Below are 10,472 nucleotides of genomic sequence, written 5' to 3' on the forward strand. Positions count from 1 at the left end.
CCATTCAGATAGCACAGACAAACAAGAACACGGCGTTTGGAGAAAACGGTGGATCTAAACCATCCGCGGCAGTTCTCACTGCCCTCAGAATGTTGTTTATTTCAGTTAAATCTCCTGCTGTGTTTGTTTTAACTGATATTAAGTGATGTTACAGCAGGTTATCATTTAACACAGGAACCCAAAGTGCAGCCATCTGACCAAAGCTTGTCCATGAAAATTACCCCACCCCTTCACGCAAAGAGAAATATTTGTACTATATGTAATTTACTAAATTCTTTATTTCCTTTTGAAATCATTTTAGCAACAAATTAAGTGTAATGTTATATAGTGTATTTTTAAAAACTTGATTTGAAACTTTTCCTTTTGGCCCTAGGCCAACCACAAAGATTGCATTTTTGCGCCCAAAATTAAAGTTTGGACACCCCTGGCTTAATACCACCTCATTGATTAACACTTAGACATTTCTCCAACAAAAGATTGCTGCTTATTTGCACTGATCCAAGGAAGCAAGCGAAGAATCCAAATGAGGTTGTAATTAGAAAATTACTTCTTTGCACCAATTGCATCTGCCGTTACCTACCTAATTGAAATCCTCATCATTCGTTTGAACATCTTTGAGTCTGAATATTTCATAAACATACAAATGCAAGCCATAAATTCAAATCTGACTCCAAACTTATTATGCCGAGCAAAGCAGCACAGTCCAGCATGCCAATACATTTTGTCCTTGGGAATTCAAACAACTGTCAGCACTACGCAGCCAGTGTTCCTTCATTAATCAACACTAATTAAGTGTATTGATTGAGGTGAACATCAGGATTTCCAGCTGAAAGGGTTTACTAGAGTGTAAACTGGTAACATTACAGGCAATGGTGCAGGCCCGAAGGCAGAGAACGCCGCCTTGCCCTTGGATTTGGGCTCACTTTTGCGAAAAGCTCTGAAAATTAAACAAAAACGTCCCTGCTTCCCTCTCATTAAGTGCTGTCAGACTGAATCAGATCTAGACCTGTGCTGAGCAGAGGTGAATACTCACTCAGTCTCTGATTGTTTGGAGGCTCCTCATACACGCGCATACACAAACACGCGCGCATGCTCTGGCTCAACAACAATATCACAGCATTCGGCACACACCGCATCAAGGTCATGTTCAGCTGAAAAAGAAGGGTCAGGCATTTACAAAACATTCACATACTGCACAAGTGCCCACAAGTCCTCAAACCGTTATTGTTAATGTTTGCAGTGAAGCACGCCTGAGTCTCACAGCAGATAAAACCACAAAATGAGATGTAAACATACAGGGCTAATAAACCTTCACTCATCCATAATTTTTTTTTTTAAAAAGTCAAGGTTACAATTCACCTTTTATAAGCAACAACAAAATTACACCCGACAACCTTAAGAGACTATTTAGTTAAACAATAGAAATTCTCCACACACAGGTACCAACTAAAGTGAGGGGAGAAAAATGTAATGCAATTGCATTGATCTTTTGGGTCGCTTTGAGGGAATAACCAGTCACTTCAAAGAACAAACAGCAGGCAACTAATGAGAATCTTCTCAAGAAGAGAGCTGTTTAATTAGACTAAAAGCTCAGGACTGCAAACAAAAGCTGCATTACTGTATTGGCCGAGTGCAGTTATGACAGTTACGACTTTTTGACGGATTGCTGTAAGGCTGAGTGGGCTACTAACCAATGCAAGGCAATGTGCCCTAGACTCTGCTGCAGAACAGCAGGGTCCAAATGTGAACAATGAACTCAGATGAGAGTTGTCGTTTATGCCCCGGCAATCAGAGTCATAATAACAACCTAAACAACCTGAACAGACATATACAATGCCTCAAGGTTACAAGTGCACTGTAAATAGAAATAATGACCACGGCTTGCGCATACATTCAACAAACTCTGCTGTCGTTCAATAAGAAAAAGAGCCGTTGTTTTACAAAGTTGTGGACAGTGAGAGAACTTGCTAATACAATGAAGCAAACTGTGGTTTCTTGTGATGTGTGAACTGGAGTTTAATCAGCTCGGCGACAGTTCAGATCTCAAGGGCACTCTCACATTCACTCACAGGGAATCAGTTCAAGATCTAGTTCAATGCTTTCCTTGCACTTATAAGAAAAAAAACATCTTGAGAAGCAGATGCCTTGGTTTAAAAATATTTACAGACACAGACATAAACGAGACATAAAACAGCTTTTTGTTGTGCATTGTTATTTTTTTTCTCTCTCTTTTCCTTTGGTCCGAGGGGAAAGTTCCTGTGTTTTCCTGGGTGATGTTTACTGTGAAAACTCAAAGTAGTACTGGCATGTTGCCGATGTCTTACTCAATAGAGCCATCTAGTGACAACCTACTACTATTACGTGATGACAAACTTCGTCCATTCATTCATTCACTCATTCATTAGTTGGAACTGCTTCATCCTGTTGAGGGTCCCGGTGGGTCAAGAGCCTATCCAGAATCATTGGGTGCAAGGCTGGACCATGCAGCAGCCTAATGCCATTCCTAATGGCACCTGTGAACCATGCCAACATGTTATTTTTTTGGACTGTGAGAGGAAACAAGAGCACCGGGAGAAAACCCACAATGGCACAGGGAAAACATGTCAAACATCTCACAAACAGGGATCGAAGAGGGTTCAAACCCACAACCCCAGTACCCTGGAGCTGTGTGTGATGAAAACCTTGGCGGAGGTATAAACAGTTCAAATTTAACTATAATATTTAGCTATATTTCCTGCATAAATACAGCTACTTCTCATGTGCCTCATCAGTTTTCAAATATGCCAGAGCCCTGCTCTGCAGCCTTCACTACAGAAACTGTGTAAAGTATTCACGTAATGTCTTAGGAGATAAGATATTTGAATATACTGTCACATACAAATTGACCTTACAGCTACAGGATGGAGAGTAGGACGTGATTGGGTTTTGTTTTTGGGGGTAGACTGGGGTCGGTTGATTTCTGCTATTTTTTGATTTCTGCAAAATTGATCCAACGTAAACAGAAACAATTGTCGAATTGATTGTCGTCCTACAATAATAAAGCCAAGACGTCATTTCCCTGTTATTTATCAACACATTGAGCATTTTTATGGCCTATGCAAAGTGTCAATTAAGAGAAAACAACAACCCTGTGAGATACACAAGCCTTTATTGCCTATTGAATTAGAGCAGCTCTTCATCACTAAACTGGAGATCGATAAAAAGCAGAAAAACAAACACAAACACTCTCTCTATCTCTATCTCTCTCTCTCTCTCTCTCTCTCTCTCACTCACACACACACACTGCAGTGGAGGGACGATTCAATCAAGAATGCTATCACCACACAGCCTGATTAAATGAGCACAAGACTTAAGCATATCCTCTCATCCAGATGAATAGGCTTATGTACTAAACCAGTGATAGCCTTTAATAAATACTGTATCTGGTAGCTGTAATTTACTGAGCCCTGTGGGTGTCATCCCTTCAGAATAAATTAAGATGTGGGAATGATTTAATAATGCGTGGGAACCATTTCATTAGGCATCCGAACAACTTTATTATATGTGATAAATGTTTAATATGCTATTTGCTATATTTAAATATCTCATCCCACGCCTTATTAAGTAATTCCCACACATTAAATATCTGATTCCCATGTTTTATGAAGGCGTTCTCACCATTTATTAAGTAATTCCCCTGTATTATTAAGATAATCGTTCTCATGCCTTATTTATCCTTCCCAAAGCTTGGAAGTGGTTTTCATGACTAAAATATCCTGTTCCCATGCTTTACTAAATAATTCCCACGCAATAAATGTCCCGTTCCCATGTTTCATTAAGTCATTCCTGCTCCTTATTAAAATGGTCCGTTTATTTTTTTTTTCCTCCATCAATTGTTGAATGTTTGATTGCCATATTTTAAGTCGTTCCCCCGCGTTAAATATCTCATTTCCACGGTTTATCAAGTCGTACCCACGCCTAAAATAACCAACTCCCACGGCTTATTAAGTCGTTCCCACGCATTATTTCGAAGGGATGTGACTAACACGGCTCCGTAGTTGTTCCAAATAAGCAGGAGTTTGAGCCGCTAATATCACGGAGCTGTGATAAAGTGAAGGAGCAGGAGCTGCATCTTGAAAGAGTCGAACAGAGCCCGCCGTCCCACTGGGGATACCCATTAGTCACACATCTCATTATTAAACCCCATCGCCGGTTCAGTGAGAGCCGTGCGGCCGGGCTGCGTCTCCAGCGCGAGCTCGTCATACGGGTCCCAAAACGACCGTTATTTTAAACTCTGAACCTAAAGCGGTCCCAAAACGAAGGCTGCCTTCGTTACTTCCACAATTATCATCAATGCCACTTTATATACACCAAATAAAATGCGTTATCCAATATATGACAGTTGTAAATATTAAAAAAACTCATTATATATCGAACTTTGTTACAAATGTTATGTTTTGGAGTGAAATATTCGTTTTACGGCGTCTCCATTAAGGAATTATCAAACAACCTCGACACTATCAACACGAAAAACTCGACAAAAATGTCTGCTTTTAAAGTATTAACCTTTTTTACGCGAACGCAGCGTCATATTTAAAAATTATAAACATGTCAATGGCTTATAAACTCATCCTCCTGAAGCGGTTTAAGCGCTGCTCCTACCTCTCAGCGGTGTCTCTCGCTTTCTCTGGATGTTCTGCTGTTTTCTCTCTCTCTATCCTCTTCACTCTCCGCTCGTCATGGTGGTAATGTTATTATTCTCCTCTGTCTCACACATAGCTCTTCTCCGGAGTGGAGCTCGGCGACTGGAACGTGGCTGGGCTGTGTGTGTCCGTCCCGCTCCTCTCTCTCCCCGTTTAGACTCGGGTGTAAATATTGCCGCTCTCTGACCGTGCTCCGCCGCTCGTGCAGCCTCGCGCTGCTCTCCCCCTGAAGCGCGCGGCCTCGTTTTAAACTCACGTGACGTCAAGCCGCGCGTGCACGACGATGAGAGCGCCCATCAGCCAAAACATTAAAGAGACGCCTTGTTATCAGCGCCACTTTCCACTTGGGGGCACTTTGTTGTTCTACAATAACAGACTTTCGTCCAGATGCTGCTCATAATACTTTGTTAGCCACTTTCACGCTGGTCTGTCATGGGAAGGACACCCATAGGACCACCACAGGGCAGGCATGATTTGGGTTGGTAGCTAATTCTCAGCTCTGCCCTGACATTGACACGGTGGTGGTGTGTTCAGTGTGTGTTGTGCTGGTAGGAGTGGATCAGACACAGCAGGGCTGCTGGAGTTTTTAAACCCCTTTGTTTCACTGCTGGACTTAGAATAGTCCATCAACCAAAAACATGCAACCGACAGCCTCCTGTGTCCACGGACTAGAGGATGACCAAGACGAACTCTGCGACAACAGATGAGCGACTATCTCTGACTTTAGACCTACAATGTGGACCAGTGAACACTGTTTAAATGCACGTACTGCACTGCTGTGTATGATCCACTCGTACCAGCGCAATACACACCAACACACTGCCACGGCATCAGTGTCACTGTAAAGCACCATCCACTGAAGAAGAAAGAGAAGGTGGGTAACAAAGTATATACAGAAGCAGGTGGACTACAGTCTTTCTGGCCAATGTACACAGCCAAAACACACCAATATCCCCACAGGCAGTAACCTGAGGTGGGCATTAAACCAACAACCTTAGGACCCTGGAGCTGTGTGGCATCAACAGTTCCTGTAGTGCCAACCTGCCATATGTTTCAGCATTTTATAAAAAGACAGAAAACGGTTTACTGATAAACATTACAAAATGTTAGCATTTATAAATAAAACAGTGGTTCCCAAGCTTTCTCTACAGCGTCCCCTTTTTGTAAATCAGAATTTACAAATTCTCCTCCACCCCCACAACACACGTACACATCTTTTGCTTCCAGACTCCACTGTCATTTATTTAAAAAAAATAATATAAAAAACAGTTGAATTACTACAGATTGGCCCTAGCTGCAACCCTCTGCAACACCCCCACTTTGGGTACCACAGATATATACAATATTATCACTGCTAAGGTTCCCAAATATAGCATTCCATCACTAATATATATTTAATATCTAAGCTGAAACAGTTTTAAGTACAGTTGGATATATTATATAAAAGAAATCACTGTTTCAGTGCATAGGCACATTAATTCTGGAGGGGATCTGGAGCCCTTACCGATCCACAAACTGTGAAATAAAACAAAACAATTGCTTTTCAGGGTCTGTCAAAATCAGAAAACATGAGATAAAATGAGCCTTTCTCTTGGAAAATGGTAGAAACTCATAGAGCTGGACCTATGTTTATGTAACAGGCAAGGACAAAGTTAAATGGAGCAAAAAATAAAAATGCAAGAAGCACAAAGAAATAAAATTACTGATTAAAAATGCCAAAAAAGAAGAAAGAGAAGTCAAATCAAAATAATTTGTACTGGACGTTTTCCAACATGATGACATCACAAAGCAGCTTGAGAATACAACAACATTTAAATGAATAATCCCAGGTGAGTGAGCCAATGGTGACAGTAGCAAGGGAAAATCTCCCTCAAAGCTGGAGGAAAAACCTTGGAAGGAACCAAGCCTTAAGCCATAAGGGGGACCAATCCTCCTCTGGTGAAACACATTATAAATAATAGAGTTTTCATTTAAAACTACAGGTAGAAGCAGCCTTGGAGTCTGTATATGTAATGGAGGTCTTTAGTAACGGTCTGTGCTGAACCAAGCCAAAATGGCTAAAAATCAGATCTTCTGCTTCTGCTCCTCACTCTCATTTAAAGGAACAGGCTCTGAAACCAATTATTCTGAAGAGGACTGTGTTTAGACAGTGGGAGGACCCTGCTTTGGTGTTTGATCCTTGTGGTATTTTGAAGCATTTTACAAATGCCCTCAGAACTGTGCTCAAAACTCTGACCAAAACAAACGCACTTTCCGAGTCAGCTTGCCAGCAAGTATCAGCCATCACATATAAAGCCTCCTCCACTCCAGTCTGCTGTAGTTCTCCCACCTTCATGACCTTCATAACATGCAGCATATCATCACACCTGCACAAAGGAGATCACTGGTGTCAGCCTGCACACCCTGCATGACCTGCACACCTCCAGAACATGCAAAGAAAATCACTGCTGACCTGTCGCACCTGGGCCAGCACTTGTGTCGACTCCTCCCATCAGACAGGCGCTTCAGCCAAATGGGTCAAAACAACCAGACTGAAGAAAGCTTCTTTCCTCATGACACCACAATCATGAACAGTTACAGCACATCAGCGTCTTTCTGCTTCTGACACACGGTTTTTAATTAACTCTTTTTATTTAATTTATTTTACTCTGTTGATTTACCCCTTTTGTGACTGCTGCACTCAGCACTTTAAATACCCTTAGACCTTCCACTGTGTTTGCAAGACTTCACACACACACACACACACACACACACACACACACACACACACTTTTTTTTGCCTGTTGTCTGCTACTGTGCACCGTGAGCTGCTGTGTAACCAAAGAAAAAAATTCCTTCTATGTTCAAACACAGTTGGCCAATAAGCCTGGTTCTGATGTCCACATTTACAGCCTGAAACCAGTTAGTTCTCTCCATTCATTCTGAAGGAAATGTAAGCTGCTTTTTGAGTAAAGGGCACAGCATAAACTCTCATTCCGCAATCAGGAAATATACAGTTTTACAAACACAAAAACATAAACTCAAATCTAAGGAATACAAAGGGATTGGAAATGAAAGTGTAAAACACCTGGTTTGGGGAAATAAACCCACACAACCCTTATAAGTGCACTCCAGGGGAAAATAACAATAGCAGGTAGTGTCGCAGTCACACAGCTCCAGGGACCTGGAGGTTGTGGGTTCGATTCCCGTTCCGGGTGACTGTCTGCGAGGAGTGTGGTGTGTTCTCCCTGTGTCTGCGTGGGTTTCCTCCGGGTGACTGTCTGAGAGGAGTGTGGTGTGTTCTCTCTGTGTCTGTGTGGGTTTCCTCCGGGTGACTGTCTGTGAGGAGTGTGGTGTGTTCTCCCTGTGTCTGCGTGGGTTTCCTCCGGGTGACTGTCTGTGAGGAGTGTGGTGTGTTCTCCCTGTGTCTGCGTGGGTTTCCTCCGGGTGACTGTCTGTGAGGAGTGTGGTGTGTTCTCTCTGTGTCCGCGTGGGTTTCCTCCCACAGTCCAAAAACACACGTTGGTAGGTGGATTGGTGACTCAAAAGTGTCTGTAGGTGTGTGAGTGAATGTTTGTGTTGCCCTGTGGGGGGCTCGTGCGTCCAGTCTGGACTGGAAAAGCGCTTACAGATAATGGATGGATTGGAACTTTAAATCAACCCGTTCTTACTTTCTGTCAATTAAACAGATTTATCTCAAGACCTTTGTCCTGTCATCTTTACTGGTCTAATAAACTAAAGGATTTGTGATGTCATATTCTGAATCAAAACATTCACATCATCCACATATATTCATGTCTCTAAGAGCTATAGATATTGCCATATTCTGCAAACAGAAAGTCACAGTGTAAACAATGCAAATGATATGGTCATAAAGTAAATCTATTTTCACACACAATACATAAAAGACTGACCGTTACAATACCCCTGTAGGCATAAGTTCAATTATGTATGAGAATTTGAGAGGCCATTTACACTAACAACACAATCTTTTAACAGTTTGGTCTGAGTGTAAATAACAAGGGAGGAAGACAAATGATCTTCGGGCTGCTTTGAGGGAATAATGAGTAAAACGGCCTGTAAGATGTTCGTCCATTTACCATGTGCTGAATAAATGAAGTAAACGCTGAGCTACGCTGCCAACTTGTATGCCAGAGCTTTGCACACCCATAAAGGGAAGCTTCATTATGCACATCTGCTGCACAAACCTGCCTGCAGAACACAGCCAATGCAGAAACTCTGATCCAGGCCCAGAGCATGCTTCACTCAGACAAAAACAAAACCAAAACCCTCTGCTAAGGAGGAAAAGCCAGCTCTCATAAGGAGAGCCACCTTTCATGAATTACAGACTCGTATTAGTCCATAAACACCATGATTTTGCTCACATGATGCATCATTAATCTGACAGTGTCTCATTTGAATAAGATCAGATGCATCTCTGTGGGAGGGTGCTTGTGTGTGTCTATGCAAATCCTGCAATTATCCAGCTCTGCTCCCAATGGCACCATGCGGGGGGGCTATTCGCAATCTGCTGAGTAAACCCTTCTGTGCTGGAGGACTGTCCAGCAACTTTTAACTGATATATTAAACTTCTACCAATAGTGACACTGCAGTAATATGGTGCTGATTTATGCCGATCATCTCAGACAGTTTCTGTGATCACTTTCAGGCCTTCCATCATATGTGAACAGAGGGAGCGAGGTCGGTTGTGTTTTCAGCGATGAATGACTTTGAGCTGACAATCATAAGAAAAAGCACTTTGCGCAATCTACACAGAGTTTGTATGAAACCATCGCACAGGTGATCCAACTACTAGGCAGGCCCTGTCGGTAGGAGTCATGTTTCTATATGTGACTGCCATAGACTTCAGTGCATTCAACTCACCACTGAAGCCACAACAGGACTGTCACAGGTGTGCGGGTGTGAGGCTTGAACCCACAACCTACTGCTTTAGAGGCAGAGGCCTTAACCACTATACCACCAGAAAGCGGCAGGTAACTCCCCTGACTTACACTAGTTCACTCAACACCTCAGTGAGGGAGACTTCCAAGATTGTTGGACGCTTCAATACTGAAGCTATTTAAGCTACTTAGTTGTAAAATGCTGTGTTGTAGAGAAATTTATCTCATAGTTTATACCGTGGTGGTGATAGGAACCAGAAATCACAATATCTACAGTGCAAAGGAAGTTATTTTGGTTTTTCCATTCTCTCTCTCTCTCTCTCTCTCTCTCTCTCTCTCTCTCTCTCATTGAGCAGGAACTAAACAGTCAATGCCATGGCTAAGCATTTCCATTTAGAAATTACAGGCATGCTGTGGTGCAACAGGTAGTGTCGTGGTCACACAGCTCTAGGGACCTGAGGTTGAGGACCTCAGGTCCCTCAACCTCAGGACAGAGCACCTGGAGGAAAACCACACAGACACATGGAGAACACACCAAACTCCCCACAGACAGTCACCCGACTGTCTGTGAGGAGTTTGGTGTGTTCTCCATGTGTCTGTGTTGTTTTCCTCCAGGTGCTCTGTTTTTCCACGGCCCAAAACACACATCAGTAGGTGGATTAGCGACTCAAAAAGTGTTCATAGGTGTGAGTGTGTGTCGCCCTGTAAAGGATTGTCGCCCCCTCCAGAGTGTGTTCCCGCCTTGCGCCCAATGATTCCAGATAGGTTCCTGAACTGGATAAGCACTTACAGGCGATGAATGAATGAATTACATATGTTCCAAACAAAGACTCAAATGGGTTATTTCAGACAACCAGGGTTTCTGAGGAACCAATCTTGTCAACTTGTGATAGAGGCTGGGACATTTCTA

The 10,472-nt window shown here is 42.6% G+C and overlaps 1 protein-coding gene and 1 non-coding gene across 4 annotated transcripts in view; both read right to left on the minus strand.

The window, feature by feature from the left end:
• Window positions 1–4,861, minus strand: part of megf11 (multiple EGF-like-domains 11) — a 147,742-nt gene extending 142,881 nt beyond the window's left edge. For all 3 annotated transcript variants that reach the window (XM_066684558.1, XM_066684559.1, XM_066684557.1), the window contains exon 1: window positions 4,642–4,861. The gene's annotated coding sequence lies outside the window, so the exon portion shown is untranslated. The remainder of the gene's footprint in view (window positions 1–4,641) is intronic.
• Window positions 4,862–9,439: 4,578 nt separating this feature from the next.
• Window positions 9,440–9,571, minus strand: LOC136710158 (small Cajal body-specific RNA 14). The gene has a single exon (XR_010804597.1). It is a non-coding gene; the product is annotated as a small Cajal body-specific RNA 14 (non-coding RNA).
• Window positions 9,572–10,472: the final 901 nt, after the last annotated feature.

Source organism: Hoplias malabaricus, chromosome 11 (assembly GCF_029633855.1).
Source record: "Hoplias malabaricus isolate fHopMal1 chromosome 11, fHopMal1.hap1, whole genome shotgun sequence".
Classification (NCBI taxonomy): Eukaryota; Metazoa; Chordata; class Actinopteri; order Characiformes; family Erythrinidae; genus Hoplias; species Hoplias malabaricus.